We start from the raw sequence: 24,280 nt of genomic DNA on the forward strand, positions 1-24,280 counted from the left end.
TGGCTCCCACAGGGTGTACTGCCTGCTCTTGTCCTTGTGTCTACTGCATTATATTGAAATGACATGTTCTTCTGTCTCCCTCACTCATCTGTAAATTCCTTAAGAACTCAATATTTTTCATACGCAAAATAGCATTCTGCCATCGAAGCATCCTGCACAGTGTCATGACATTGCATACACCTGTGTCACCCATTTGCTTTGGAGCTCCTTAAGGTGTGAGGGCACGTCCTCTGCACCTCTGTGTTCTCAGAGCCTTGGCACAGGGGAGCACTCAGTGAACACTTGTTGGCATGAATTCATGGAAAAAGGCTTGAAAGCTCACACTGAGAGCTTTGTCTCTTCGCTGATGTTTCGAATTTAGTTAACACGTGAATGCTCCTGTAAAGCAATATTTTAAAGCTTCGTTCACTTTCGCTCTACTATTCGGAGACAGAGAGGCCAGGAGAGCCCTGAACACCCACTAAAAATGTTGAATAAGTGAGAGGAAGATGAAGACCCTGCAGACAAATTTCCTTTCCTCACGATCTTGTCCAGAGCCCACAGTGTGGGACTTCTTCATTGGTGACTCTGGAGTTCCCAGGACTTTAGGAGGCAAAGAAAGACATATACAGATGCCCGACGCAGGCGTGCCTCAGTCCTCCCACGCGTACCATTATCTAGTGCAAGTAGTGAATGCAGTTCTGGAATCGTACAGACACGGGTTCGAATTCAGACCTTACTCATTACCTTTGCGACCTTAAGCAAGTCTCTTGGTCTTCGTTTCCTCATCTGTAAAATAGGGTTGATCATTTACTTACTTAAAATGTTCATAGGGCAGAATAAATTAGCTAATGAATGGAACGTGCCCAGCATGCTATCTGGCACAACTCAATAACTGTTTCCATTACCATCTTTCGAATATGATCCCGGCTTCCTGGAGAGCCCCTGTGTCCCTGTCATGGGAAGATAGATACGGAATTTCACGTAGAGATGTCAAAGCAACAGTCAGTGCCAGTACTCGTAAGAGATGGACTGAAAGGGCAGTAGACACGAGAGGGGATTAGTTCCGGAGAGGAAGTCGAAGCGGGGTCTACGGTCTCACCGAGACAGGCATTGCCTGACTCCTCCCTCGTACACTAGTCCCTGCCATTCCAGCTGCTGAGATAAGCAAGGAGTCATCAGGGGAAAAACACCACATCACAGTTCCAGAATTTGAGCATAAAATACTACAGACGCAAAGGAAAAACATATGGTACGACAGGGGGAGAAGAAATGGTTTTGAAGGTCTCCAAGAAGCAGGACTAATCAGAGGAAGGAGAGAGGCAGCTGCCACCGTGAAGCCGTTTGCAAAAGAACAATCTCCCCTAAATAAGGAAACACTAAACAAACAGTTCCCAAGGTTCCAAGAGCCCTAAAAAGCCCCACACAGAGGTAGACTTCTCCAAGCATCCATGGGTAGGGGCTGCCCGGTGCACCACATCAACCTATACTGGAGAATGGAGGTGTATTTCAGAGAAAAACCAACATCAGGAAATGTGACTTCCTGTGATGATCTCCCTTCTCTCTCCAAACCCCTCTGGGTGGGCTTATCCTCCTTAGAGGAAGCAATAGGCAGGAAAGGTGCTATATCACCACAAGAGATAACAGCCTATGTTAACCACGTCTTTTTATTTTCTTCATTTTGATGCTTGAAATATGGGCCCTTGCTGACCTAAGGGTCAGCCAGTTCCTAGAGATGGCAAATAGCTGTGAGCATGCTTTTCCTATGAGAACCCACCAACCCAGGGCCCATCCACCCTCCTGCATTCTTTATGGGGCTCTGTCATTCAAGACCACTCACATTGGGCCTCTGCCATTCAAGACCACTCACATCACCCTAGGGCCAATAGGGACAGCCCCAACACCCCAGAGCCTGCGGGAATTATTCAACCTAGCCAATCCTAAATCTGAACCCCAACAAATGCTCTGGCTATGTCTTCAATGACAGTCTCCTGATCCATTGGCCTTGCCATCCCTAAATAATAATAAAACCTACATTTTCAAACACAGACTAAGCCAACTCTCAGAAGCCACCAGTCCATGAGATCTTTAGCCTCCCTGACTCAGAGTATTCTTCCATGCAAGAGTAGCCTCATTGAAACCAGCTGAGACAAGATCGATTCACAGAACATCAATTCATTTACACTGACAATGACCTTGGGGAGTTCCTTTTTACGTACAGCCCAATTCTACCTTCTCGAGGTCTTCTATGTCTTCTCAAGTCATGCCCAACCCCTCTAGTGAGGAGTTCTGCTGAGGAGGTGATGCTTGAGTGGAGATGCGAAATGAAGTGAGGGAGTCAGCCACATGCACGTGAAGAATAGAATTCCAGGCAAAGGGAACAGCAAGCGTAACACCCCAAGAGTAGAACATGCGTATACCTGACCCCTTATCAAAAGCATGACCTTGCCTAATAGTTTCGAGGCTTTATGCCAGGTCAAAGCAGCCAGACACACATGGTTACAATGTGAATGATTCCATTTATACGATACATCCAGAACAGGCAAATCCATAGAGACAAAAAGCAAACTAGTGGCTGCCAAGTCCTGGGCTGGGGGAGGGTGCCTGCTCAGTGGGAGTGGGGCTTCCTTCTGGGGTGATGAAAATATCTTAGAACTAGATAGTGGTGATGGTTGCACAACATTGTGAATATACTAAATGCTACTAAGTTTCAAACTTTAAAATGGTTAACGATCATTTGTTGTTATAAGAATTTTATCTCAACTTTTTAAGAAATTGGTGCTATTTTTCTTTGTTTTCTCCTTCTAGTACCTCTCTTGGGTCAATGTTCATGTGTGAATAACTCTCATAAGTACCAACTCACCCAAAAGACTGAGCCAAAAGATTGAGTTGTCGGACCTTGCACCAAGAAGAACCACCATTTACAGAGAAGGGCCAGTCCCACTGGGAAGGACAGAATGAATGTCTTAATGATGCAACAAATATGTCATTTCATCCATCCCCTGCCTCTGTTTCTCCTTCCTGCCTCTGAGGGAAAGGCTCATTATTAATAGACTCGGGCATCTCACACCCACTTGCCTGTGTCTTCCAACACTTATCTACCTCCAGCCTCTCATCAGGACTTTTGATTGGAATCATCTTTTTCTTGCTTCTCACTCTTCTCCACCCAGATGCCTCATTCTTGGGTCGGAAGAATTTTCAACAGGACACTTTATCCTGTCAATGCCCCGCTCTGAAACATGAGATGCCTCCCCACTGCTAATAGAATAAAATGTAAATTCACACAGGAGACACCAAGGCAGGATGACGCCAGCCCCATCCTCTGGTTCTAGCCCCATTCCTGATGGAAGAAGCACTGTCCCCAAGCATTCTTTCACGTTTTTCATTGCATAGCCTCCCTCTGCCAGAATTACCTCTCCATTCTTCCCTTTTCTGACTATAAAATCCTTCCAGGCCCACATCTCTCAACAGTGTGGGGACATCTCTACTGACTCTCATGCTCACAGTTAAACCCCTCTTTGATTTTCAAAAGCATTCGTCAGACTGCTGTGTTCATGGTCAGAACATCCCAGGCAGCCTAGGAATGCCTTGAAAATGGAGACCTTGCCTTGGTGAGTGAGCTCTTGGTTCCCCGTCCCTAACCCAATGACTGGCCCCTGAGCACCAGGATAATTCTCAAGGACAACGAAAGGATTTTTAGTGATGTATCCCAGACTTTCTGAGCCTTCTCACTTCCATACAAATGAGATCTGCAAGCAGAGACCTTGGGAACTAATTAAGTTATTAGGACATTCCTACGCTCAGACATGGGCGTCCATGCATTTGAGTAACACCCCCGCAGAATGACACCATCGGCCCATGTTCTCCTTTCTTAACTCATTAATATTTGACTTTTCTGGCTCTCAGAGATCTTGAATATTTTAATTATAGAATCTTATTACATGCTCAAGGATTTTAAAAGAAACAGACACACTTTTCATAAAAGTTTTATGAATCCGACTCAATATGTGAATATATTTCAATCCAATAAGTATTAATAGTAATTAAAATTTATGTCAAACTTACTTGGTGCCAAGCCTTATCTCATTTAATCCCGACTACAGTTCTAATGAGGTTCAGAGAAATTCAGTATTTGCCCAAGGTCACACGGAGTCTGACTCAACCAACACACTTGGCCAAGTTCCAAAGTCAACTGTCTTATTATGTTTTAATTAATAACTGCTTCTTACAGAGCCCTGGCTACATTTAATATGGGATGCTTCTTCTCATAAATGCCAAGAAATCAATACTGCCCTCCTGCCCCACAGCTGCCTTCAACCAGCGACTGGCCCTACTCCTTAGGTAGAGTAATTCCGGGGCCGCGCTCCACGCTGATTCCCCGAGCTGCCCCACCGACCCACCTGGATGACATGCCCTTTCCTGGCTGCTTTCTCCTCCTCCACATTACACTCTCACCCTCTGATGGCGTTTCATGGGATCGCCTCCCAGATAAGTACTTGCAGGCCAACCCTGGTATCGAAGCCTGCCTCTGGGGGAGCCCAAATCCAGATCATGCTCTACATCACATCAGAGTCAGTCCCTTTTCTGTTAGGGACCAGCGACCAAGCATTTCCAGCTCTGTCTCTATCCCAGCTCCCCACCTCTGCCCCTGTAGCACAGTACTGTAGAGACGACATGTGAGGGAGTGAGTGTGGCTGTGTTTCCATAAAACTTTACCTCTGGATGCTGATATCGGAATTTCATGTAACTTTCATATGTCGTGAAATATTACTTTTCTTTCCATATTTCCAATCATTTAAAAACGTGCAATTCCTTCCTAGCTCACAGGCTGTAGTTTGCAGACTGCTGCTTCAGGGTAGTCTCTTGTAACCCTGCCGTTAACCACGTTGAGACAAAATCCATCATCTTTCCCACTGTCCAGATGGAGACGCGGCTGTAAGATGACACACCCCCAAGTTCCGACGAATAACCACGGTCCACGGGGTCCTGGAATGGCCTCCCTGCAGGCCTGTTCAAAAGTGCTCAACAAGTCATCACTAGGCAGGATGAAGCGATGACTTTCCTGGTGGCTCCTGAATTCGGACCTTCCTCTCTGCACACCTCGCCTTCGGCAGAGCAGCACGGTGACTCAACGTGCAGCAGTGACAGCAGCTGCGGCCCGACACCAACCGAAAACAGCTAACTGGAACGCATCTTGAAAGCAGCTGCTCCTCCTTACTCTGCTAAAATCCGTGCAGAGTCACAGCCAGACAGGAGAGCTCAGGAGATGCAAGGGTCGGCCGAGAGACAGGACAGCTGGAGCAAGCCCCGATTTACCTGTCATTTTGTTGGTACAAGACCAACCTGCATTTCTCTCTGATGTTTTTGTACAGACATAGGTACACCTGTAAGTGTGCTTAAGAACACAGTACTTCGCATGCCTGGGGTTAAACAGAGCTTGGCTGAGACAAACTTGAAGTCCAAAGCGTCCATGCCAAGTCCCAAGCTTAGTCAATACATTACAGGAGAAGATCTGCCTCACTCCGTCCAGTCTTCCCAGCTCCCCTGTGGAATAATAATACTAGGTAGCACTTACATGGCCCTTACCACATGCCACGTACTGGAGTAGACTTTACATACAATAGTTTGTTTACTCCTCAGGGCAATCCTATGAGGTAGGTGCTATTGGAAACCCCACTTGACAGGTGAGGAATCTGAGTGGTCAAGTAATTTGCCCAAGGTCACACAGCCAGTGAGTGGCACAGCTGGGTTTTGGACCCAAGGGGACTGACTCTAGAATCCATGCTCTAAACCAGGGGTTGGTAAGTGTTTTTTGTAAAGGACCAGATAGTAAATATTTAGGTTTTTCAGAACACAGATGGTCTCTGTCACAAATGTTTATTTTGTTATTGTTATTATTATTTTATAACCCTTTAAAAATGTAAAAACTATTAGCTCAAGGACTGTTCAGAAACATCCTTTTCTAAACCATTATCTTACGGTGTGGAAGTTTGAAAAACTGGCCCCAACTCTCCACCTCTCCCCATGTCTGCCTGCACCCTTTGTCATATGACTGCAGTGCCTGCCCACTCTGACTTTGGCTTGACCATGCAACCTGATTTGGCCAATAGGATGTAGGCAAGTGTGACACAGAGAGAGAGAACTGAAAAGCATTTGCACATCTGTCAAACCAGAATCTTGACTGCCATCACCAAAAGAACATGTTCGTGCTGGTCTGCTGGAGGATAAGAGTCACATGAAGCAGAACTTGGTTGCCCAATCCCGCCCCCCAGCAGAAGCCAGCCTAAACTAGCCAATCCCCAGTCCATGGGCGGATTTACTCTTTTACAGTGTTGAAACTATTGAATCAATGCCAGCAACTGCCTACATTTGGGATTCTCATCACAGGAGAAAAATACAGTCAGAAGGGGTATCCCGAAACTTACATCCAATCCAAGTGAATATAATGGAAACAATCCTACAAAATGCTTCTCCATGGAATGGTAGTAAAAAGAAGTTTGGGATATGCTGCATCCTCAGCGCCCATCTCAGAATGTACCATGTACTAAGTACCTAGTACAATGTACTAAGAGCTTCTGAATTTTGTATGTTTGTGGGGAGAGAATGCTTATTCTCACTCTAGGGTCTAAGTACAGACTCCAGGAGGAAGGACTCATCATTTCAAGGGGATGGCATATTGTGATTGTTCCAATTTGATTCAGACAGTCACTCTTGGTGGCTACGAGAGCAGGGTGACTTTGTTACACAGCTGCTCCTGCTAACAGCATGTAGTTAAGAACAGGGGGAAATTCCTAGCAAGGGACCCTGGGTATTCCGCAACAGAGTGTGCCCCAGTATGAGTCCCCTACAGTAAGGAAATCACTGTAGTGAAGATTATAGGACATTAAAGGCTCTGAAAAGTCCTGCAGTAAAGACACCTATACGATTTTACTTAACTCAGTGTTCCACAAGCACATGGGATCATGATCTTCTTTTTCTATTTTTTTTTTTAATTTCTCTCCTTAAAGATTAGCTTAACATCCCATAACATCAAACCATTACATCTTCACGGGAGAAGGGCATTTTTATGCTGTAATTGATGCTAATTTATTTATGTACAGACTTCTCCAAGGAGCAGGATAGAGATGAAAATAGTCCAAGATGGTCTGAGATGAAAGGGACCTTAGAAATGAACCAGCTCAACATTTTCATGGTACACATGCGGACACAGAAGATCCAGGGAGCAGCTCATTCAAGGGCTTGGCTGTTGGCAGAGTGGGGTCTCTCAGAACGCAGAGCAAGCTCTCCGTCATGATGTCGGCTCTGGTCCTTGCAGGTCTTCCTCATGGGAGGGGACAATCCTAAAGCATCAACTGTTACACATGGGGGCTGCCCCATCATCGAGCCCCCCAACAGAACACATGGCAGGGGAAGTCCAAGAACATGGCTCTGGATTATCCAGGTTCTAACATTTCCTCGTTACTAGTCAGTACACGTTAATAATGTTTTGGGGGCAGACTGCCTGGCAAAAAATTTCAAATTCTGCCACTTACTAGCTGTGTGACCTTGGATAAGCCAGTTCACCTCTCTGTACCTCAGTCTTCCCATCTGATATATGAGTATGGTGGGTCTCCACTTGGTAGACTAGTTGCTAAGGATTAAATTAGATAATACTCTTCAAATGCTGTGCTCAGCATATAAAGAAAGTACTTAACAATGTTCGCCTTTATTATATGATTCCATTTGTATGAAATGTCCAGAATAGGCAAATCTTTAGAGACAGAATGTAGATGAGTGATAGCCAGGGGTTGGGGGAAGGGAGAAACGAGGGTCTGCTAAGGGTTATGGGGTTTCCTGTTGGGGTGATGAAATTATTCTAAAATTGATCGTGGGATGGCTGCACGACTCTGTGAATATACTAAAAACCATCAAATTGTGAACTTTAAATGAGTGAATTTTATGGTATGTGAGTTATATATCAGTAAAGATGTTAAATAAAAAATGCATGGTCTGGTTAATTTCAGTGGAGGGACCACATAGGAGTCTAGACTAGAGCTTCGTACTTAGTCAATTCTGTGGAACTGATACACCCTATTTCCTTGTTTCTAAGATGCATTTTTTCCTTCACATTTTAACTCTGCTGAAATTGAGATGTGTCATGTAACTGATATGAATATTTAATGTCGTTTTTCCTCACAAAGAGCTGCTATTAAATCAATAGTTTATCTTGCAATCAACAACATCCAGGAATCAAGAAATATGGCAACATATGATCCAGCAATTCCACCTTTCAGTATATATCCAAATAAAATGAAATTACTGTCTCAAAGAGTTATCTGCACCCTCCTGTTTACTGCAGCATTATTTACAATAGTCAAGGCATGGGCACAACTCAAATGTTCACTGATGGATGAATGGATAAAGAAAATGTGATATATATATATATAGAGAGAGAGAGAGAGAGATAGATAGATATTTATAGATATAGATATAGGTATTTGTGGATATAAATTTTTATAGATATACATAATGGAATGTTATTCAGCCATAAAAATTAAAAGTAAGGAAATCCTGACATTTGTGACAACACTGATGAAACTTGAAGGCATTATACTAAGTGAAATAAGTCAGAGAAGGGTAAATACTATATGATATCGCTTACACGTGGAATCGGAAAAAACAGACTCATAGAAACGGCAAGTAGATTGGTGGTTGCCAGAGTTTGGGAGTGGGGGAAATAGGGAAATTTCGGTCAAAAGGTACCAGTTTTCAGTTATAAGATAAATAAGTGCTGGAGATCTAATGTACAGCATGGTGACTGTAGTTAACAATACTGTATTGTATCCTTGAAATTTTCTAAGAAAGTAAATCTTAAAATTTCTCACCACAAAAAAATAAAAATGGTAACTAGTGAGGAGATGGATGTGCTAACCAATCTCATCATGGTAATCATTTCACAATATATATGGGTATCTTATGTTGTCCACCTTAAACTTACATGATACTATATCTCAATAAAGCTAAATTACATCTAATAAAACAAGGATGAATTCATAAATAATAAGGAACTGGGGCCAGGAAATTAAGGAATAGATATTGTATTAACGGAGGCTGCCATAACAAAATAGCACAGACTACGTGACCTAAACAACGGATATTTACTTCTCACGGTTTTGGGGGCTGGAAGTCCCAGATCGGCTCTGGGAGGGTTTGGTTCTTATGAGAGCTCTCGTTCTGGCTTGCAGACAGCTGCCTTCTCACTGTGTCCTCACGTGGCCTTCCCTCTGTGCGTGCATAGTGAGAGATCTTCCGTGACTCTTCCTCCTCTTATGAAGACACCTGTCCTCTTGGATTCGGGCCCCTCCCTTAGGATATCATTCAATCCTAACTACCTCCTTGAGATTCTATCTCAGGATACAGTCATATTGAGTGTTAAGGCTTCAGAACACATACTTTACAATACTTACCTGTTTTGAGATATTCAAGTCAATTCAGATGGCAAATGTAGAATTCAATCACTAATGAAATGTTTTAAAATATATATTAAACAAAAAAATGTTTTTACAATATAAAAAAATCATCTTCCACAATGCAATAAATTGCAGATCTCTGAAACTTTAACTCTTTAGATGATTTCAGTTCAGTTTTTGGTTTCAAAATCTAGAGACAATCAGAAAGAAAAGCCATTAACAGAATGTCTGTTTTTACATTTCTCTTCCTTGCTTCGATGACTTGTCACACAATTGAAAGATGATGAAGGTGCTCTTGCATGACCTGTGGCCTTTAGACAGTCAAAGTGTATTCCGGGATGGAAACCCACTATGGCAGGTGACACAGCTGAAAAGATCATTCATTGTCTGTGGTTCAGCAGATACTTTGACAGATTGTATCTTTGGTTTTTCTTCCTTTGGGTTTAGGAATACTTTCAGCTTCACTTTTTGGGTCATCACGCAGTTCAACAGTCTTTGTGACACTGACATTTTCTTGGGGACTATCTTCCAATTCTTGGGCTCTGTCTTGATTTAAGTTGGTATCTTCTGGATCAACCTTCACTCCTTCTCCAGCTCCACTTCTATTGAAATTATCATGACTGTGTGCTGGTTTCTGTTTCTTTTTCTTCTGTTTTTTAGAAATCTTTTATTTTGGTGCATCCTCAATTTCTTCCTCGGAAATGGCATTCGACGCATTTTTATCCACCTGAGATCCTGAAAATTTTTCTTCCTCCCCTTCCAACTGCCGTTTTAACAAGGCAATCACCTCTCGATTCTTCTTTGATTTTTCATGATTCCTCATGGCCTTTTCCGTCTTGAATTCATCACATGGATAGTACGGGCCATCAGAAACCTCTGCATCCTTGGTGTCAGCACTCTCTTTAACGTCCTGCCCATCTCCGAGCTCATGTTCCCCTATTTCATCTTCATTTGCTCCCTCTCCAAACTCCTTCTCACACCACGCCTCCATCTCCCCGAGCTCCTTCTACAGATCAGCCACTGCCATCCAACTCTATGCTTTGTACTGCTCCCCTCATTTTGCCTGCTTCCCTTTCTGTTGCTGCCTCATCTCTTTGCTTTTCCTCGCCCTCTCTCATCCTGCCTACCCTCTTTTATCTCTTTTTTTGAATAAAAGCTAACAGCTGAAGAGCAAACTCATTCTTCTCTTTCCTTGCTCTGTCGTGAGTCTTTTTCTTTCTCCATGGCTCGTTTCTCCCAGCGGTTGGAAGCTTGTCTTGTATCATATTCTTCTTCCCAAGCAAAGCTCTTTTGAGTGCAGAAGCTCTGCCAGTAAGGTAGAAAGGATAGACTTCTGTGTCGTAGTCACCCAAGAGTCTGCAAAAATTGGGAAGTCCTCAATGTTCTCTTCTAACACAGGTTCTAGTTCTTCCTTCGCAATCATTTCAAAAACATCACGATATATCATCTGAAAGCCTTTTCATGACCTCCATAACCAGAGGAACTGGTAATGGTGAAACAGTGAAGCAAATCTGAACTGCCATCTTGATATTCTTCAAGCCCACCTTTGAGCAGAGCGCCCTCTGTGATCATCAGACCATGCTCTTTCCTTAAGGTCACTTAAGGAAACGAATGCTGTTTGGATTCATTTAAATCATTCGGCTGCTCTTCAGCATTATCCAGATATTTATCCGGGTCCCATTTCAGGGCCAGCTTTCGATAGGCCTTCTTGAGCTCCTCCTTGCTGGTGTCATGCCACTTAATATCTGGTGTTTTAATTATACAGTTGACCCTTGAATGACGATGCAGGGGTTAAGGGTGCCAAACCCCCGTGAAGTCAAAAATCTGCATTTAACTTTTGACTCTCCAAAAACTTTACTAATAGCCTCTTGATGACCTCAAGACTTACCGATAACATAAAGTGTATGAACACATATTTTGTATGTTATATGTATGATATACTGTATTCTTACAATAAAGTAAGCTAGATAAAAGAAAATGTTATTAAGAGAAGCGTAAGGAAAATACATTTACAGTAGTTATTGGAAAAAATCCACATATAAGCGGACATGTGCAGTTCAAACCCATATCTTTCAAGGGTCAACTGTATATTAAGTATGTTTTCCTCCACGGAAATGCCTATGTATTCTCAGTGTCTCTGACAGGGTCTGGCATGAAATGGGCCTTTGATATATGCTCATCAAACCAAGCTGGAGAGAACTAAAATGTGCTGGCCACAAAGTGCACAACAAGAGAATTTTGTGGCTGTTAAAACTAAAAAGGGAGGCATGGGCAATGGCAGAATTCTCATCCGAAAAGAGTCCCTTTTGTCAAGAAAAACGACCCTTTCAACATCAACACTCAGACACACTCTCAAAATACCTGCAAGCTCCTGCTTTTCCCCCTCCACCTATACGGAATATCTGTTTCTCTCTATTAAAAAGAGGCTTTGATTCCCTGCTCCATCTTTCTTCAATCTCCAAGAAGATTCTTATTTCATTTTCAAAAAGGAGGTGTGCTCTCCGAACACCATTTGTTAATGAAGGCCTTTTGGCTATTGGTGAAAGAAATCCCAATTCAAAAGTGCAAACAAAACGAGAAATTAGCTCATGAAAATATAAGTCACAGGGGTAGTTTGGCTTTGGTTATCACTGGTTCCAGAGCTCAAACAATGTCATCAGGGCCACGTCTCTCTCTTTCTCTAATGTCTGCATTCCTCTGTGCTGGCTCCATTTGCAGACAGGTAGTCTCCCCCAGTGACAAGACGGCTTCTAGAAAAACTAGGCTTATATTCTCGGAGCTCCAAGTTCAACAGGAAAGGAAAACAGTGCCTCTTCTCGGACCATTCAAGCCAAAGTCCCAGAATTAGAACATAGGGCATGATTGGCTTCGCTTGGGTCATGTGACAATACCCTAGTGGTTTGAAGGATATGAGAATCTGATTGGCCAGGCCTGGTCACATGGCCACCTCTGGAGGGAACAGTGATAGAGTCAACTGTGCCAGAAGCACAATGGACTAAAAGTGGGGGAGGGATAGGAACTCAGAGAAAAATCAGGATACACTTATCAGAAAATGTATATACGGATTCTGGACAGAAAATGAGCAATACTCTCTAACTCCCAGTTGAAATCAACCATTCTTTCATATTTTTTTTATATTATTATTATTACAGTTGACATTCAATCTTATTTTATATTAGTTTTAGGTGTACAGCATAGTGGTTAAGCATTTATATAATTTATAAAGCGATGCCCCCAATTTGGCTAGTACCCACCTGGTACTATCTACAGTTATTACAGTATTATTAACTCTATTCCCCATGCTGTACTTTACATCCCTGTGACCATTTTGTAACTACCAATTTGTACTTCTTAATCTCTTTACCTTTTTCACACAGCCCCTCCCAGTTCCCTCCCATGTGGTAACTATCATATTGTGTTTTATGTTAGGGGCGAGGAAGGTCAACCTAAATAAATTCAATCCCTCCAAAAAGTTATTTTTAATTTAAAAAATAAAATGAAAGTTCTTTTCAGGACCATTTAAAATCAATTATGAATTAAGTATCAGGAAATGAATTTTTCATGGACACGTAGATAATATTCCCACTGCAGAAAAATGGGTGTGCCTAAAAAGATAAACTATTAAAAGCAACTTTGATATCACAAGGCTTGACTGGGGAGTAAACCTCACACACCAGTGAGTGAGTGTCCTTCCTGAGCACAGCCTCCAAAGAGCCATCAGCTTTCGCAAACTGGAATCACCTTGTTTGATTTAGTTGCCAAGTAAGCAACGGGCAGGCTGTGTGCTGACTCTCAGAGATATTCATCACCACTCAGTCAAGCCTTCTTCCACCAAGAGAATAAAGGGTCAAAAAAAGCTGAAAATAAGGAAGACCTTCCTCAGCTTCCAGGGGTTAAATTTCTGAGTTTTCTTGGTTGAAGCTCTCAGGCATCTAGCCTAGAGAAACCAGCTGGTGTACCCATGTTTTCTCCCGATACAGCCAACTATTTAATTTACATCCCCTGCAACAGAAAGGAATATTCAGAATCATCATTAATTCAGTTAAAGTCTCAGGATATAGCCATTATCTATTGCTACAATAATGCTGCATAACAAACTGCCTCAAAACTCAGTGTCTTGATACAATAGATATTATTTTTATCTCATGTGTCTACTTGGCTGGGTGGTTTTTCTGGTCTCAGCCAAATGTCAACTCTGCTCCACGTGTCTCTCATCCTCTCCCAGGACCAATGGGCTACCCTGGGAATGTCTTTCTCATGACGATGGCAGGAGGCAAGAGCAGACAGGCCCAGTCATGAAGCACCTTCATGCCTCTAGTGGCGTCACATTTGCTAACATCCCGTTGGCCAAACCAAGTCATATGGCTGTCCAGAGTCAGAGCAAGAGGCCTCTGCAAAGTCACATGAGATGGCTCTCAGGAGAGGTGAAGAATCGGTACCATTTTTTCAAACTATCAAAGGAAACAGCTGTGAAGATGATGATAAGGACAAGCTTGGGTCTAATTAGCTGGCATTTGGGCAATGGAAAATGGCACGAATTATTTGTCCGATGTAGTACATTATTTTACTCGTCCTTGAGTGGTTTTTATTTAGAGGAAAGATGTCCAGTGAAAAGGATCCAGTTATTCAAGGAAATGAAGGAAGAGAGAAGACTTTAATATCAAATCAGGAAAATCATAGCATCTGCTGCCACACAGAAGATCTCCCAGGCAACAAGGGTCTGCTCAACACCAGCTTTTCACTGAGAAATCTCCAAGGTGACCCCGCACAGGAACTTCGGGCTTCGGGGAGGAGGAGGGAGCATTCCACTGAGGCATGCAGAAGGAGAGGGAGCCATTCGTTTTCTCAAGTGGCTAAAAAACCCAGAGCCAAACCTAAAATTAGGAAATTAAAACTAAATAAAGGGATTCGAGCAGAACCATTTCCATCAAAAGCAGCAAGCATATGGGCCACGCTGTCAATTGAAGACCATCAAACTGAAAAGTGTAAATGATTCTGGGAGATTAGACAGATAAGTTGGAAAAGGAGGAAAGTGCCTTTTGAAAGCCAGATCGGGGTCACCGCCAGGAAAACTGTTCTCCACTTCCGTCCAGCCCTGTGAGACAACGCCTGCCTTAGAACATTTGGTGTCACCCCTGGAAAACTTTCTACAAAGAAAAAAAAAATTAAAAGTCCTCCAGGGTATTATTACTCAATAGAAAGCTCTTTTTGAAAGTGTCTTTAACAGTCCATCGAGTGTTTTAATGTGTTGGAAGCCGTGCCTCTGTTGGCTGGGATTTTAAAGAGAATCTCTTTCTGCCTGCTCCCTCTGGCTTCTACTAGTTCCTGTTTGATTCTGCATATTCATAAAATGCTCGGCAGGATACATCACAGTTCAAACACACTTTCGGCTTTAACGACTTCAATAAGCCTGTTCTTCTTCACTTGGCAGTTAATTCACTGAGCTCATAAGACAGTTCCTACTGGGCATTTGAGCTGTGAGTTGGCAGAGCAATGTGCTGGTTTCAAAGGCTGGTGACCACCTTTGTTGAGGACCCAGAGAAAAGGGGCTCACCAGATGGGCTCTGCCCACTTCCGATTAGCATAGGGATGACAAGCCTTCCCCCACATTCCAGTTTGCAAAATCGTTTATAGTTTACTTTCCTTCTTCTTCTTCTTCTTCTTCGCCTTTGGAGATTTCTGTTAAGCAAGAAGGCGATTGTGAAATCCAGAAAAAAAAAGAATGAAGAAAAATGCCTGCCAATAATTTACTAAGACAAAGCTTCCTTCTTAGCTCTTGAAATCAGCCACTTTTCTCCATCTGTGTTGTCACCATCTTCATTCAAGGCCACCTTGACTTGTCACTTGGTTTAGAGCATCTCTGGTCTCCCTGTCCCCACTGTGGCCCAGTGTCCCCTCTGCCATGGGACCAGGGAGACATGTCTTAACCACGGTGCTGATCTACGTTCCTCCATTTATTCAGTAAATAACATGTAGGCATCTACCGTGTATCAAGAAAGATGCTAGGCTCTGGGGAGATAAAGGCGAGCAAAGCCATTGTCATATAACCACACAAATATATGTGAAACTACAAGTGTGTGTTTGGGGGCTTGGGGGGTGAATAGAGGCTGAGGACATAAGTCCCTGGGAACATATAACAGGAAGGGGTGGGAGATCAGGGAAGGCTTCTCTGAAGAGGTGATGGCTGAGAGCCATGTGCAAGACCTTCGGGAGTTAACTAGATGCAGGATGGGTTTGAGACAGGAAACCAAAAAAGAGCCTTCTTGCAAAGGGGACAGGCTTGAACAAAAGTGCAAGGAGCATGGCAAACTTTGAGGATCCAAATCTGCCCATCTCCTGCTCCATTTAGTCTTAAGAGAAAGACGAAAGTCCCTACGCTGCCTGCAAGGCCCTGCCTGACCTAGCCCCTGATTGGGCCATCTCTTTCCAATCCTATTCTGCCTCTCACACTTCTACCTTCCAAGAAATGCCACACCCACCCCCCAAACTCACCTGTGGGACTCCTTAGCAGGAAAACAAAGGAATATCATTTGTGGAGCATCTCGCCAGGCACTGCACTAGATACACTGTCTTTACACACGCACATGCACGCACACACACACCACCCCACAGTAATCACGTTTCCTATGGAGTAGATGCTGGTGTTGCCCCCATTTCACAGAAAGGAAGCTGAGGCTTAGTGTGGATGAGCAATGCCAGAAATGTCCACACAGAGTCAAGGTGGAGCTGGGTCTCAAACCCCAGGAGTCTGACACCAGAACCCCAACTAACATGTTATGCTGCTTCTTTCCAGTGTGGAGAAGTCTGGAAGAGGAGGTGGATGAGGTCCTAGGAAGACATCGGGAAAACGCAATACAGTTCGTCTCTCAAGCCACGTCCATTCGATAGGTAGTGGCCACCTAGGATGCAGTGTTGAAAGGACTGTGAAGCCACATCCAGGCTCCCAGGACAGCCCATTGTGATTGATTAGCAATGTCTGCTACGAGTGCAAGACAGGAAAGGGGCAGCAAGCATGCTAAGTATTTTCCAGCCCTGGACCAGCCAAATACGTATTCTGGATTCCTCCTTCCAGCCCAAATTTGGGGTGTGTGGACCAGAGTTCCTTCGCCAAAGACCTTCCTGGACCCTCTCCAGCTACCCCAGAGCATCTGCTTGAGATCCCAGCTCAAGTGCAGATAAAGTCAGAGACACAACCAGGTCAGCCCACTCTCCCCCCGACCTCTTGCATTTCTTCCCAACAGGCGTTTCCTCTCGGGACCCCCAGAGCCCGAACTCATGAGAGAACGAAACCCACCTCTCCCCACCATGCCTGAAAATCGTCCTCCAGTTGGAGTCATCTTTATTTCCTCCAACAAAAAGTCAGACACGAACAAGAAAAAACCTGATGACCTCAGACTTTATGGCCAGTCTTCAACCACCTAGAGGCCTCTCATGTTCAGAAACCCTCGCCGATTCCCCATCCACCTGGCAGAAACTTCATTTGCACTTAGAAAACCTGGCATGGTTTCCTCCTCGGTCTGTTACAGTGATGCCCACTGGCAGGGTTGAGAGCCATGGCCAAACCTGCTGGGAAAGGTTCAGCAAGTCTGACCACGCCACCTGTGTCAAGGAGAGCCGAAAGAAGTGGCTGCTTCCTCTTTGCCACCCAGAGCTCCCAAGCTTGGAGCTTTCTGGACGAAGCATATGCACGCTTCTTTCATCCCTTGCTCCTCCTCCGCTCTGATGCTCACGTTACGAAGAACGCTTTTGGTGACTGGAAATGCATTCATCTGTGGCTGCCTTTTTACTTTATTTTTTTTTTTTAAGGCAGCCTTTAAAATCATCTCTTTGGGTCTAATTATCTTTTATAGGGAGACTAATACTTCACCTCATTTCTCTTGGATTTTTGGGTTTAGCAGCCATCTCCCCGCTTCCCGCCCCACTGTGATGATCTAGCCACATTACAGGGCACGCGAGGATTGAGCTTTCACGGGGTCCTGGGGTGTTTTCCGTGATGGAGACGCAGAAGGAAATGGCTGGGTTCTTTTCAAGCTCTCCCAAAGCTTTAACTACCATCAGTATCAGATCAGAATGGCTAATTCGCCTTCTCTTTTCCCAGCTCTTCCATTCTAAAAACAACTCTGCATGAACTAGAAAGCAAAGGTTGCTTTTTCTGCTTTGCTTCTGAGAGGCTGTTGGAACCAAGCTTTGACTCCTGGCTGCATCCCTTATTAACTGTCTGAGTGCAAATTATGCAGCCTCCCTGGCCCCAGTGCACTCGTCTGAAATACGGAATCAATACCAGCAGCTCCCTGTCGGGTTGTTACAAGGGCGAATATTTGTGCATAGAACATGGCTAGGATATAGCAAGCAGTATATAAGGGTTTGTTAAATGAAGTTAATATTCTGGTCAAAAATCTCTGCCCTAACATCTCTCTCTCGTCCCTACTGGCAACTGACTGTCTCAGAATGGTATGTGGTTAGTGAGGACAGGTGGACACTGAAAAGACAGCTGCCATGGGCTTTCCAACAGAGATGAGAGTTCTTACCGTGTTGCAGCAAATGGACAAGGTCCTAGGGAACCCCCACATTTTCTTTTTTATCCCTTTTTTCTCCCCTACACGCAGTGTCTAAAAAGTTTTAACTAGTTGTCAATATTTTTAAAGGGGACTGTTTCAAATGGAATATAATGTGTGGCTTCCCTTGAAAACAATTAGATGGTCCGCCCAGATGGATGGGGCAGGCACTCTGCAGTTCTCTGTGCCACTCCCCTGCTACCCCACCCCACCCCCGCTTCCTGCCTTGCAGCCCTGCCTGGCCCCGGTGGATATTTGAGGTCATCACCCCCACCCTAGGTCCTGGGTGTGATTCTACAGGAGGGAGGCACCCAAAGTGGATGGATTCAAGCAAGTCACCTTCAGTGTCTGGCCTGAGCATCTGGCCAAATGTCCCCTGGGGTCCAGGGCAAATCACCCCCTGTTGAGAACACACTGGTCTAGTTGTAATCAGCATCTATTGTTGGAGAAAGAAGGGTATTTGTGTCCTTTGATTTTGAGACTTTTAAAAGGAAATGCTGCTCCATCATTGGTGTATGGGTCCCCAGGGAAAAAAATGAGGGTCATGAGTGTGTAAGGGACAGGTGCCCAGATCACCCGTGCCACCCATTACCAGTGCACTGTGTTTGAGATCAGAGGTATTGAATATTAAGTTGTCATGTCCTCGGCCAGATTTGGTACCAACATATCATCTAAGGAAGGTAATCCATGTGGACCACAGGGAGCCCTTAATTAGCCATGGACCAGCTTTGTCCATCGAACTGCAGCCCAGTGTTCCACAGTGACACCGTGTGGCAGTGAGCAGTAATGGCAGTAGCAGATTGTTGTGGCTTCAGGCTCTCCCTGCTGAATACCTCTCCCTTAGACTATTTATGCCTCCAATGTTCTTGGCCAGGTCATGGAGGGTGAGGGTGAAGCCCCTAAAATAGGTATTGAACTTCCTGATAATCTCTCATGTTGGGGCTCTTCCCCATTATGATTTTAAGTTAAAAAATAAAACAATATAGCCATATTTGCTCCCCACGTTTGTGATAAAGATCTTCCCAGTTATTAAATGTTTTGGACAAAACTGGAAGGTGTAGGAGAAAGAGCTTTCTCTTCTGGCAGTCAGGAACCCCAGCTCTGTCACTGATTATTAGCTACGGGGTCTTAGAAGGATTACTTCACCTCTTAGGGTGTCAAGGTCTTGAGGGGGTGCGTGATCTCTGAGGACATTTGCATCCACACCCTCTGCTCGCAAGTGGAGCTTTACTGTAACTCTATGCGTCATTTATAGCTTCATGGTTTGGCCATTCATATTTCACTTCACTTTGTCACCTTAAGGTCCCTTTTGCTCTTCGCACATTTCCAGGTACCTACAAGCTCACGAAGACTTGGAAGAAACATCCCTGTGATTGTCATGTTGAGAATAATTACTTCTAAATAACTAAAATGAAGAAAGAAGCGTGAGGCCAGCATCTTTGACACCAACTGGTCAAATATCAAAAGATGCTTGTATAGCACAGAAAGATAGAGAATGAACCCCCAAATGCCAAAGATCATCTACAGTTCATTGCTCCAAACTGTGATAGCTGAATGTGGATCGAAGTTTGTTTCAAGTTTAAATTAGTAAACAACGCATTGGAGATCACGTAACAGGGCACTTGAGCGTTTCATTATTTCGTAAGACTTAGAACCATAAATTTTTATAGACTGGAAGAGCAGCTTAAAGGTCATATAGAAAGAATGAAAAGTGCATAGAACTGCATTTTTACTCCTTCATCCCATCCTACAGCCATGACAGACATCACTAATTAATCATGGTGTTCAGCCTCCAAATTCTTTTCAACATAGAACTCCAGGCACCATCAGTGGGCTCAGGTTAAAATCTATCTGCTGTCCGTCACCTAGGACCATTCTCCTATTTTTACAGGTCAGAACCTTGAGTCCTTTAAGATTCAATACATGGCCCAAGGCCACAGAACATACAAAAAGCAGGGCCAGAATCCCGACCCTTTGATTTTTTTTTATCGCTCTATCAAATACCAAACACTCTAAATCTTAATAAAACATAATTTAAAGTTTGCCTTATTAGAACTAAAAATCAAGTTTATCTTGTTGCTCTAAAACAAACTCAAAGAAAACTGTTACAAATGAAATAGAGGACCAGTCGACCACACTGAAAACTCAGTTGCCTTTTTGACTCTTCAGAAAGAGTTTCTTGAATGCCTTTCTTGCTTAACTATAGCAATCATAGAGCAGGAACCCAAGAATCACTAGGAAAAAAGGCAAAAATGAGGTGGTTTCAGGCATCCTAGTCAGACATTTTCAAGAACTAGAGAAATCCATGATGTGTTGCTATCAATTCAGAACACAATATTAAGTCCCAGGAAAAGTTATCATCAAGCCCCTTTGAATCAGAACTACCTAACTTATCTCTCTACAGAAATTATCCTGGTGCTCTACACAGAGAAGGTGCTGGAAAATAAACCACAAATGGAAATTAGTGCCTGGATTCATATTAATATGAGTTAATATTGAGCTATAAAAAATAATTAAAATTTACCAGTGTGTTCCCATCCATTATTGCTTACCTAATTGCCCCTAAAATCTACTAGTGGAGTTTGGTCTTAAAAAGCTCTTGTCTCATGAAGGTATACATGATTTAAAAAAGGGGTGGAGGGGGGAATGGGAGCCAGAATAAAAAAAGAGAGACATTAAGATTTAGTCAAAGCCAAAGGATATTCTTTATGACACTAGAGCTAAGAGAGGCTCTAAAAGAGACAATTAGAGAATTCCAATGGCCAGCCAAAGAGCGCAGAGGATTTAGAAACAGAACGCTGGGGGACTAGTTAAGGACTATGACAACATCCCTATGAGATGATAAAGTCTGAACTCATAAGCCAGTGGCAGGGAAAAGATCTGTCGGGAGGGGGATGCTAACGTGAAAGTTTTGTTGGGGCAGAATCAACAGTACGTAACAATGGAGGGAAAGGGGGCAGTTGAGTAAGACTGTAGCAGATGCTGGCTTCCTTAACAGAATTGTTTAGCTATTTCATCTGTATCCAGCCGTACTATCTGGCTGGTGTATGGCTGCCCCCATCACGTCAGTGCTGCTTGCAAGCCTTCTAGAAGCTTCCAGAGAGTTCTAAAATGCATAGTTCATGGACCATACTCAGAGAATCCTGACCTAGACCATACTGCAATATATATAAACAATTATTCACATTCAGATCTTCACCACAAGTAAAGCTAGAGATAGAAATTCCAGGAACCATCACGGGAGAGTAGGGAATTTTTGAAGTCTCAGAAACTTTAGGTGATATAGCTCACGTCAAATCAACTCTGAAGGGCATTGCAGTTTTTAAAAATGACTTTTCCTCCCAGTTTTCTTCCCATAATTTCAGTTCTATTGACAGCGACGCAGCATCGCAAAGCAATCCCGACTTTGTTTACATGCTCAAGTCTGGCTCCCATCTTGTAAATTACTTTACTTCCTATCTTGGCCACATGAAAATAAAGACCCTTAAGGACAATGATATTGGGCACCAAAGCAAACACCAGTGTATTGTTTTCTGAGTTACAGGAAAAGTCCTTTTGGTCCCCAAGTGCAAGAGGGAAGGAATGCCCTTCAAGAGTCTTTGAGGTCTCAAGAAGTTTTATCAGAGCCTGAGCACTTCCCCAGTCTGGGTCACGGTTTCCACTGTCATCACATGAAACCCTGTGTTTTAAACTTACCTGTTTTTTGTTTGTCTAGATTTGGGGCTCACTGAGGGCAAGGACCATGACTTTCTCCCCTCCTAGCCTCTATAACAGCTTTTCCCTCTTCCCAAGATGCTCTCCCTGAGCCCCTCTCCCCAGGTTTCTAACTCCTGGCCATTTCCAAAACAGCTGAGAACATTTACTTGGAGTTGATTTCCTCCAGGAAGCCTTCCCACACCTCCAGAAGCTGGTGAGCTTTGTTGATGCTTCCAATACATCTTGTTCTTGTACTTAACACTTACTTCACCATACTGTAATGTTCTGGCTCCCTGTGCCTCTCCCAGGTATTTAAACTGGGTCCAAACCTTAGTTATACAGTTGGTGATTTTCGTGAATTTCCACAGGGTCCTCCTGCTTCTCTCTGTCCCTGGGTGCCCACTTAGCCCCCAAGGAGACTAATGTAACAGGTCACAGATTGCCCAGGAACGGGGACTTTTAGCATGTGCCCCTCATGATCCATATAATTAGGGAAGTCTGGGCAGCACTGAGTAAGGTCTGACTGCTCGTTTTCATTTCCATGCTGAGAACTCTCCCAGGGGATTCAGAAGTCTCAGAAAATTCCACATTATTGTCTCATCCCAATCCCCTTCCCAAAAGACTATTATGTACAGTACTTTAAAAAGAGAGAGAGAGAGATGTTTAAATAAGCAATAAGTTATATATGTGGATCAAGATGGAACCACAGGGATTTTCAGAGCAACATTCTCCACAATAAACATCGAAATCAACCTAAATGTCCACCAAGAGGGAGCTGGTTAAATATTGTACATTTTAGCCACACGGTGGAATTTTAAGTAGCCATTAAAACTGATGAGATATTTCCAAATGTGTTGACCTAGAAAGAGGACCATGGCTTAATGCTGAGTGAAAAAGCAGGTTACAGAATAAGAGAGCAAGCAGGATGTGATCTCATTTGCATAGAAGTGTGTGTGGGTGTATGAGTGTGTGTGTGAGAGAGAGCATGTGTGTGTGTGAGACAGAGAGAGAAAGACAGAGAGAGAAACACAGAGAGAGAGACAGAGAGAGAGAGAAAGACAGCGAGAGAGAGAGACAGAGAGAGACAGAGAGAGAATGTGCATGTATATTTAGAAATATATAGATTTATCAAAACGTTAACAGTGATTATTTCTGGGTAGTAGGAGTTTGGATGGATGGTTTTTCTCTTTCCTCTGTATATATATGGGTACTGTGTGAATTTTGTTCTAATGAGCATAGATGGCTTCAACAATGGGGGAGAGCTCTTCCCTGGTTTTCGTGACTTTCAAGGAAAGCCTTGAACAGGCCAGGAGCCACAGTGAAACCACGCCCTTCTTTGCTTAGGCTCTGATAAAAGAGAAAAAGGGTCAAGAGCCAACTGACTATAAATGAGCCTGGCTTCTTTTTTAAAACTTCATGTGCCTGCAGCCTCCAGTCACTCTCCAGTTCAAAAGAATTTGAAACTGCAGACCCCCTCCCAGGCCCCAGCAGAGGCATTTGCTCCAGTTTTCCACTCCTGGGATGCCTCTTTGCCCACACAGAGCAGGGATTTTCAATTGTATCTAGAAATTTCTGGGAGGATGTGTGGTTAGCTGAGCAATCTCTCCATGAATCCCCCATAAGGAATGGTCCTCTCCACCGAGATCAATGCTGCAGCTGCCAGACTCCTTTGAAAAGGCTTCAAATATCACCTGTGATCCTGTCATCCATATGGAAATTCTGATTTAGAGCCATCAGGTCTCCCCTAATCTGGGGCCCTCCAGAAGAATACAGCTCAAAGCCCATCCACTACCATCCCTAACCCTTTAAGCACAGGAGAGAAAGATGATGGACCACAAGGAAAAGGAATGAGAAGCCTCCTTTAGAGATATTTAGAGGCTGGAGCCAGCGGCACTAAAAATGCTCACTTGTACTTCATGGAGTTCTGCCCACAGTTCTCACAGGTTTGCACTTAAAATGCCAGTTATGAAGCATGGCCAGGAAACCGTACCCACCCTGCAAGGAACGATCGGTAAATAGGGTCTGAAGAGGTGAACTCCATCCTGAAGGAAAATGTCAAAGGTATGATGAAATCATTTAGAAGGATGCAAGGTGAGTGGCCTGAGCACTGACTCTGGCCAAATCTTTGCTCTTTCAAGTTCAAAAGGCATGCGTGAGAGCTAATCGTGTAGGCGGGACATATCTGCACTCTTTGATCAACCGGTTTCTTGCATCCCTTCATTCAGACCATCAGCCAAACCAGTAAAAACAGTGGCCTGTCTCTGAAATAGATTCCAAACCTGTTATATTAGGCAAGGTTGTCACAGAAACTCGGCCAGCACGAGAGATACACAGTGAGTTCCTAAAACTATTTGAACTGTGTGTTCACAGCATGGCCCGTCAGGTGCAGCCATGGGAGAAACAGGAAATGTTTGTAAAAGAACAATGTTTATTTTACTCACAGGTTCTAGAGAGGGGGTCGTCGTAGGTGACACAAGGTCACAGGGGAAAACGTCAGGGTGGTCGCTGGATGACGATGTCAGGAGGCAGAAGACAGCAGCAAGGCCATGCTGGTTATTGTGGTTTCTGCAGGAAAAACAAGGCAAAGCAGCGTAAACAGTC

The 24,280-nt window shown here is 43.7% G+C and overlaps 1 pseudogene; it reads right to left on the reverse strand.

The window, feature by feature from the left end:
• Positions 1–9,628: 9,628 nt before the first annotated feature.
• The window catches only part of LOC120620514 (dnaJ homolog subfamily C member 21-like), a 49,651-nt pseudogene continuing 34,999 nt past the window's right edge, over positions 9,629–24,280 (reverse strand).

This window comes from Pteropus medius, unplaced genomic scaffold (assembly GCF_902729225.1).
Source record: "Pteropus medius unplaced genomic scaffold, Ma_sr-lr_union100, whole genome shotgun sequence".
NCBI classification, from domain to species: domain Eukaryota; kingdom Metazoa; phylum Chordata; class Mammalia; order Chiroptera; family Pteropodidae; genus Pteropus; species Pteropus medius.